Here is an 8,905-nt window from a genome sequence, read left to right as displayed (position 1 = left end):
GCTCCACGCACTATGTATGATTATGCTAAACCTTCTTTAACAGGAACTAAATCAAGCATAGTTAGACCTACTGTAGCTGCAAATACTTTTGAATTAAAACCTAACACTATTCAAATGATACAACAATTTGTTCAGTTTGATGGTTTGCAGGATGAGGATCCCAACGCTCATTTAGCCAACTTCTTAGAACTATGCGATACATTTAAAATTAATGGCGTTTCTGATGATGCCATACGTCTTCGGTTGTTTCCTTTTTCATTGAAGAACAAAGCTAAATAGTGGTTGAACTCGTTACCACGAGGGTCAATTACTACTTGGGAACAAATGACCGAACAATTCTTACTAAAATATTTTTCGCCAGCTAAAATGGCTAAATTACATAATGATATCTCTTCTTTTGTACAGATGGATTTAGTAACCCTCTACGATGCATGGGAGAGATACAAGGACTTACTGAGAAGGTGCCCCCACCATGGGTTACCGCTTTGGCTCCAAGTTCAAACATTGCACAATGGTCTGAATCCATCGACTCGGTAAATGGTTACGCAACTGCTGGCGGAACGATCAATAATAAAACACCTGAAGATGCCTATGAGTTTATTGAGGAGATGTCACTGAATAACTATCAGTGGCAAGTCATGAGGACAAAGCCAATAAAAAAAACTGGTGTTTATAATGTCGATTCAGTCACCATGCTCTCTAATTAGGTAGAACTCTTAAATAAAAAGATAGATGGTTTTCTTAGTTTTTCACAGGTTCACCCAGTAATGCAGTGCGAAGCAAGTAGCGGTGGAACAAGCCATCTGGAATATCAACCTTATGCCCATAACATGGATAACGAGCAACTAAACTACATGGGTAATAATCCTCGACCTCAAAAAAATCCATTTAGTGACACTTACTGTAACACCCCTTACCCGAGACCGTCGTCGGAGTCGAGCACGAGGCGTTACCTGACTTAGCTTACTAATTCAGGCATAAAAATTTGCTTTTAAAATTAATTTAGTTTCATTAATTCAATATGTCCTTAAAAAGGGTCCTCGAGACCTTAAAACATGAAATTGAAATAGATCGGGAACAAATCGAAATCAATAAAAATTTTCCGATCACTTAAACAAATCAAAACAATTTATTTCATCTTTCATCAATAAACTATCCATCTGCATCATAGTCACTAAATAAATCATAACTCGAGTTACGAAACTAAAAATCCAAATCCATAAATTTTCTTTGAAACTAGACTCATATATCTTCTGAATAAGTTTTTTTCAGAATTTTTGGTCTAGCCAATTAGTACAGTTTATTAGTTAAAGTTTCCCCTGTTTCAGTGTTTGGCTGCTCTGACCTCTGTTCGCTTCGAATTAATTTTCTCCCTGTAAAGAATTCAAATAACCATTCCGTTTATTTTGTTTAAAAGTATACTCAATAAGGAATCTATACATATAAAGTATAACTCCTAATTATTTTTTTTTACAATTTTTAGTGAATTTCTAAAATCAGAACAGGGGATTCACAAATCACTCTAACCCTGTCTCACCAAAATTTAAATATCTCATAAAATACAACTCCTTTATTTATTCTGTTTCTTTCATATGAAAATAGACTCAATAATATTTAATTCTATATCTCATTCACTATCTAAATCTACTTCTACTATTTTTAGTGATTTTCCAAATTTACGTCATTGTTGTTGTCCGATACTGTTTTAAAGCTAATTTCACTTTTTTCATGATTTTCATGGAATAACTAGCATTTAGGCATACATAACACCAAATATGTCCTTGATTAGCCATTCCAACAGCTAATCGTTATCAAGCATTTACATACCATTCATCAGCCATATCATAAGATCATACACACAAAATGGCTACGATGCTATACATGCCATACTCAAAATGAAACGTTTAGCTATACCAAAATAATCCTTGTGATAGTGTGCCCAGACCTCCGACGTACTTTACGATTCCCGAGTTGGCTTGAAAAAACTATAAAAAGAAGGAAAATAAAGGGGGTAAACATTAAGCTTAGTAAGTTTGCATGCAAATAAATAACAACATTTATAAGAATTATCTTACTACTTGGCATAATACTACTTAATGCAACTTCATTAATTGTTATAGATATATTTTAAACTTCTTCACTTACTCACTTACTTAAATACTTACTTACTTAATCAAATTTATTAATACATTTTGCTTACCTTTTTCCTTATCAAGCATACATGAACATTATGTACTTACCTTTGCTCTTCTAGGATGAACTTGTCTTACCTTTTTAGCATAACTCGTCTTACCTTACCTTACCTTGACATTCTCTTTAAATTTTCCCTTTGAACCACTTGGAATACTAAAGATACACGGGTACCTTACCATTGCCATGACTTGTCATGGTCTTACGTGGTATCCTTTTGAAACTTACCATTGCCATGTCTTGACCTGGTCTTACATGGTATCCTTGCCTTATGAACTCACTAATGCCATGCCTTGGCATGGTCTTACATGGGACCTCTGCCTTATAGTAACTTATCAATGCCATGTCTTGACATGGTCTTATATGATTTCCTTGCCTTAGAAACCTTACCAATTTCCATGCCTTTGCATGGTCTTACATGGTATCCTTAAACCCTAATTTCATGACATTTGTATCCTAAACATTCCTAAGGTTCAACCAGGACTTTCTGAAATTACTTCTCTGTCAATTCATGCTTGAGTCTTCTTTGAATAATTTCATAAAATAAATATACACATGCTGGAAATTAAGAACATTAACATAAAATAATAGAATATTGCATTTATTTACTGCAAACTTACCGCGAAACAAAATACGATCAACTATATCGATTTAGTCCACTATCTTTTTCTTTCCCCGATCTAACTCCGGATTTCGTTCTTCTTGATCTATAATAAAAAAATTTAGCTTATTTAATACTCACATTTATTAAAACAGTCCTTGACTCAAACTTTGGCAAAATTACATTTTTACCCCTAAACTTTTACATATTTACACTTTTTCCCCAATGCTCAGAAATTAAACTTCATCCTATTTTCTTATGTTTTATGACATGCTGATCATTTTTCCCTTCTATGACAACATCAAATTCTCACTCTAACATGTACTTATGAACATAAGGTATTTTTACCGATTATGTCGTTTTACTCGTTTTCACGTAAAATCGCTAAGCAAAAGTTGTTTAACACAATTTCAAGCTTCATATTCTACCATAAAAATTAAAATAAACACATTTCACCTATGAGTATTTTTCCAAATATAAACCCTAGGTTAAATTATTGCTAGAATAAGCTTAATCAAGTTACCGGGACTCTAAAAACGTAAAGAACATTAAAAACGGGGCTAAAACAGACTTACAATTGAGCTTCGAAGCTTGAAAAGCCCTAGCTATGTCTTCCTCATGTGAAATTCGGCCAAGGGGTTGAAGATGGACAAAAATTGGCTTTTAATTTTGTTTTTAATTCATTTTAACAACTAAATGACCAAAATGCCCTTAATTGAAAACTATGGTGTTTTATCTTCCTTTAGGTCCAAACTAGCATAATGGTCTAATTACTATCCAAGAACCTCCACTTTAAAAACCGATTACTCACAAGTACTTAGTACCTTTGTGAACTAGAACACACATTTTACAACTTTTGCAATTTAGTCCTAAATATCAAATTGGACCCTCTATCGATAAAATTTCTAAACGAAATTTTCACACAATCATGAAATCATGCCATAGACCTTAAAATGATAATAAAATAAATTTTTCTACCTCATATTTGTGGTTTTCGAACCACTATTCTATTTAGGCCCTATTTCGGGATGTTACACTTACAATGCAGGTTGGAGGAACCATCCCAATTTTTCATGGGGAGGCCAAGGAAATCAAAGACCACAACATCCTCCGAGTTTTCAGCAACCACCCTACCAACAGGAGAAGAAGCTGAACCTAGAAGAGATGCTCTCAATGTTTATATCGGTGTCAGAAACTCGTTTCCAGAACACTGAGACAACACTGAAGAATCAACAAGCGTCGATCCAAGGACTCGAAACTCAGATAGGCCAGCTTTCCAAACTAATATCCAAACCCCTTTAATCCTAGGAAGGCCCTTTTTAGCAACTGTTAAAACAATTATTGATGTTGGCACAGGTGAGCTCACGCTTCGCGTAGGGGATGAAACTTTCACCCTTCAAGCTCGCAATTCTGACAACACATCGGAAGTTGAAGGTGATCTTTTAAACCATCCTATTAAAACTGACCACATGATACAACCCACTTTGCAGGAGCTAAGTCTGAAGGAAGTTCATGAGCCACTCTCAAACAATAGTAGAGTTTCTATTCATGAAGAATGACTACAAATAGAGGAGCTAGATGAATGGCAAACACATAAACTGAGAACACACGATAAATCGAAACTATGCCAGAACGAGCCCGATACCTCTCCGAATCAACTTAAGGTTGGTGATAAAGTCTTATTAGATGCCGCAGATCCCCACATTGTCACTACCACACCTAATGAGGAAATCCCTCTTATAGTATTCAGTATTTTCCATTCGGTACGATAGAGGTGAGTCATCCCAAGTTTGGCACTTTTAAGGTAAACAACACCCGATTAAAACCTTATTTTGATGAGATTGATAGCAGGAATGAGGAGTCTAAAAACTCGTCAAACCACCATGACCATTCACTGGAGAGGTAAGTTGAGCTTAGACTATAAATAAGCGTTTCTCGGGAGGTAACCCGAGCACTAACAATATTAATTTCTTTAAATTTTGGCATTTAACTCCTAACTTACTACTAGAAATCTTGAATACAGGTGTTTTCACAGAGACACGGCCAAGCATACAGGCGTGCTTAAGGCCGTGTGAAAATAGGGCAAGGATTTCCCCAACACGGGCTACGATAAAACGCCACGGCCGTGAGGCATGGCCGTGGTCAAGCCTGCCAAAACAACACGGGCGTGCGACAGGCCCGTGTGGAAGACCCGTGGTTGAACCTTTTAAAACAGCACGGGCGTGTGACACGCTCGTGTCTAACAACCGTGGTCGAACCTGTTAGATTGACACGGGCATGGGGCTTGCACACACGGGTGTGGGAGAAGCGAATGAAGCTAGACACGCCGTGTGACACGGCCATGTGAACCCACACGCCCAAGGAACACGGGCATGTACTAAATGTCAGACGCGACCAAATTTGAAATTCGCGAATCACACAGGCTGAAATTGGGGAACACGGACGTGTGCCCTGGCCTTGTGGCCCAAAATCTATAAATACCCTGCACTATTCAATTTCTTCCCCATTCAAAAACCCTAACCCTAGCCGCTGCAACTCCACACGGCCTCTCTGCTACGCCCGTGCGCCGCTTCCCACTTCATTTTTGACGCTCAATCTCTTTCCCTTAGTGTTTGTTTACTCCTTTCACTTCTATTTTACTTATTTCTAATGCTTATTATCAACATACTCTTTATATCTTTTGAACTATTTTTCATTTTTCTATCATTTAATGTGCATTCTTAGGTTAGTTATCATACATTTTGTGTTAAATTAAGTTATTAGGAACACCTCATACCCATGGCATTACTTTGTTTATTCTCATGATATTACCATACCAATGTATATCATTTAATTTGCATTCCTATTGTATTCTCATTACATTTCTATTCTTATTCTCATTGTTATTGTTATTGTGATTGAGTTTGCTTCATAATTAGTTCCAAATTCATGCCTTTTATTTTTTTGAATTCATTTACCTATTATTATTATTCTTTATATTATAGGCTTTTGATGTCGTCTTCACGAGGAAAGAAAACCACGGTACCTATTTCAAAGAAGAGGAAGGGAGCGTCCTCTTCTACGGGTCCAACTGCGAAAACTCGTCACCCTCTCCTACAGTTCCCCCGAGCGCCCTAGGAAGAACTGTTCCAAATACTTCGGGCCTGACCTTTAATTGCGGGTCACTGCATCGACTGAGCTGCTGTAGAACAAGTTCAGTTGGCTGATTCGATTCGAGCCCTCTTAACCACCGACCCTTGGGATCTATTCTTTGGGATTATCAAGCCAACATACCATGAGCTCACGATGAAACTATGCTCAACGTTCCATCTTCAGACCGTAATGACGAACTACGATGATCCCGACACGGTTCAATTTCGCCTAGGTGGATTAATCCTCCAGCTAAGCGTCCCATAGTTTGGTGCTGCACTAGGCTTATATACAGAGGAGTTCGAGGAGGAAAATGAACTTCATGCTCTCCGTCGCCACATACATTTCTCTCATTCGAAGTGCTGGCACACTTTGGCCCCTGGCGCGGCCTCCTACAATCCTAGCCACTCCAAGGCATTAGTTCTCTCACTATCCCTGTGGTACTTACACGCTATTTTAGCTCACACCATTGTAGGGAGGTGAGAGAGCACTAGCGTCGTCAACACCCACGACGCCTACTTCTTATGGTGCATGTCGCACGGGCACGTCATCGACCTTGCCTATTTCATCGTCCTCGCGATTCAGTACCAGACAGAGCGGCATAGGAAGGGATTCATCTCCATTGGCCCCTACGTGACTCGATTGGCGTGACACTTTGGGCTCCTCAACACTGTGCCCAAGAATCATCCTTCACCCTCATCGGCCAAATGTCTCCACAAGGCATCTCGAGCATGCTTAGCATGAGGATGATCGAGAGGCACCGAGGAACGTACCCTCCCTAGTACCGTCTCACCCAATCTACCGAAGAGGAGGCCTATAAGGACATTCCTGATGATGTCCCCCACAGCATGAGGGCCCACCGACTCAGCCACCACCAACCTCTCGTCCAGTTCATGCGGCGGCTTCATACGCTGACATCTCTGAGCGCCTCACTCGATTCGAGCAACAGTGTTTTCAACGATTTGACAACATTGATGCTACTCTACAGCAGAATTGTCAGCACTTCCTGTAACAGCCCATTTTTAGGGTTAATAGAACAGTGGTTTCGAGGCCACCAAATCCGACGAGTAGATTTGTAAATATTATATTTAATATTTATGAGTCAATTGTGATTTTAAAAATGTTTTTGATATTGTGATATTTGTTTTATAAGTGATTTATTAAGTTCAAGTGGTATGACCCTAAGGTCAAGTGGGTTTAGGAAATGAGGTATCGGGACCTCATTTATATAAACGAGTCGTAAATATTTTATAAATATTTACGAGTGGCAAAAGATGGTATTAAAGTTTCATTGAAAAATTTTATCGTTTCGATAGTTAATTAAGCAAAAAGAACTAAATCGCGTAAAATGAAAAAGTTACATTCTAATTGTTTAAGTGTTTATTTTCCATGATTTACTAAAGTATAAGTCCCTATTTATCAATTAAACCATTACTTGATGATAGTGGAGATTGGTGGTTTGGCATATATGAAATTATGTATTATTATAAAGGACAAAAGGTAAATGGAATATTAAAATGTATTAAATAAAATAAAACATAAAATGGCCATGCAAATTTTATCTCTTGGCGAATATGGAGGAGAAAAGAAAGCCATTGAAGCTTCCTTAGTTTGGCATTTGCATGAAGTGATTTAGGTATGTTTTGTGTTAGGTTTTGATAATTTTTCATTTTTGAAATCGTTGCTTCGTATTCTAGCTAGCCCGTATCTCGATTTCAAAACTGTTAAAGTATTTGAATGTTGCCATTGTTGAGTGCATGAGTATTTTGATAGTTGATGATGGAAAATAAATTATTGTTGTTGGATATACATGTTTTGTAAAGTGAATTTTGGTAAAATGTCAATTTTGGATTAAATTGTGAACTATTGAAATTATGTGGTTGAAAGTGTGAATAAATGAAAATATGGGCTGTTATGAAGTAGTAGTAAATTTGTCTAGGCATGGGTTTGGCCAAAAATTGAATGAATTTAATTTTTCGAGCTTAGGGACTAAATTGTAAAGAAGTTGAAATATCAGGGGCAAAAATGTAATTTTTCCATAAAGTAATTTATGGGCTGTTTTAATACCATGAATATTCGGTTAAGCTTAATTATGGTTAAAAATAGTTAATTTGCATTTTTTGAGCTCAGTGACTAAATTGAATAAAAGTAAAACTTTAGGGGTAAAATAGTAATTTTACCAAAATATGAAATTGAGTTAAAATGAATAGAATATGAATTGTAATAGTTGAATTTGATTGATTAGATCAAGTTAAGACTCGTACGAGTCTATATCGAGGGAAAAACGAAGTATCGGATTCGTCAATCTAATTTATCGTTACCGCAAACGAGGTAAGTTCGTATGCAATAAGCATTGTTAAATTTATGTTTCTAATGCTTTAATATCGTATAAATTGTATATACGTGAATATTTTAATGTCTGATGACATATCGACAGAATGTGACACTTAGTGTGCGGGGCAATCAAATATGGTACTTAGTGTACGAAATATTGAGAATGGCACTTAGTGTACGAAATATTGAGAATGGCACTTAGTGTGCGAGATATTGAGAATGACACTTAGTGTGCAAAATATCGAATGATTCAAAGGGAAATTATAAATTGTGATTGAATGATTAAATAGAGCAAAGTGAACAGGTATACATGCTATATTATATAAATTGCTTATGAGACGACTTTATAATGGTGATATTTGGGCTTTGAGCCTAGCAAGCTTTAAGCTGGTGAATAATATTATCGGGTTTAAAACCTAGCAGGCTAAATGCCGGTGATTTGATAAAAGTCTAAGACTATGAGACCTTGTGTTAAATCGGCAATTGAATTTGTTCAATACATTAAGTTGGCCAGGTATGTGATATATTCTTATGCATGTTAGATCGATTGAAATTGAATCATGAGTGTGAAATGAGAAGCATAGGTGAAAATGCCTATGTCATATATGTGAGTAAGGGCAAAACCATCGTAAATTATCGATAAGGGTGGAC

The 8,905-nt window shown here is 36.8% G+C and overlaps 1 non-coding gene across 1 annotated transcript; it reads right to left on the bottom strand.

Annotated features, from left to right (window-relative positions):
- Positions 1-373: 373 nt before the first annotated feature.
- LOC128287334 (small nucleolar RNA R71) lies at positions 374-479 on the bottom strand. Its single transcript, XR_008278034.1, has one exon. It is a non-coding gene; the product is annotated as a small nucleolar RNA R71 (small nucleolar RNA).
- Positions 480-8,905: the final 8,426 nt, after the last annotated feature.

This window comes from Gossypium arboreum, chromosome 13 (genome assembly GCF_025698485.1).
Source record: "Gossypium arboreum isolate Shixiya-1 chromosome 13, ASM2569848v2, whole genome shotgun sequence".
NCBI lineage: Eukaryota > Viridiplantae > Streptophyta > Magnoliopsida > Malvales > Malvaceae > Gossypium > Gossypium arboreum.
Note: the sequence above shows the minus strand (reverse complement) of the source record. Positions and strands in the feature narration are given on the sequence as shown.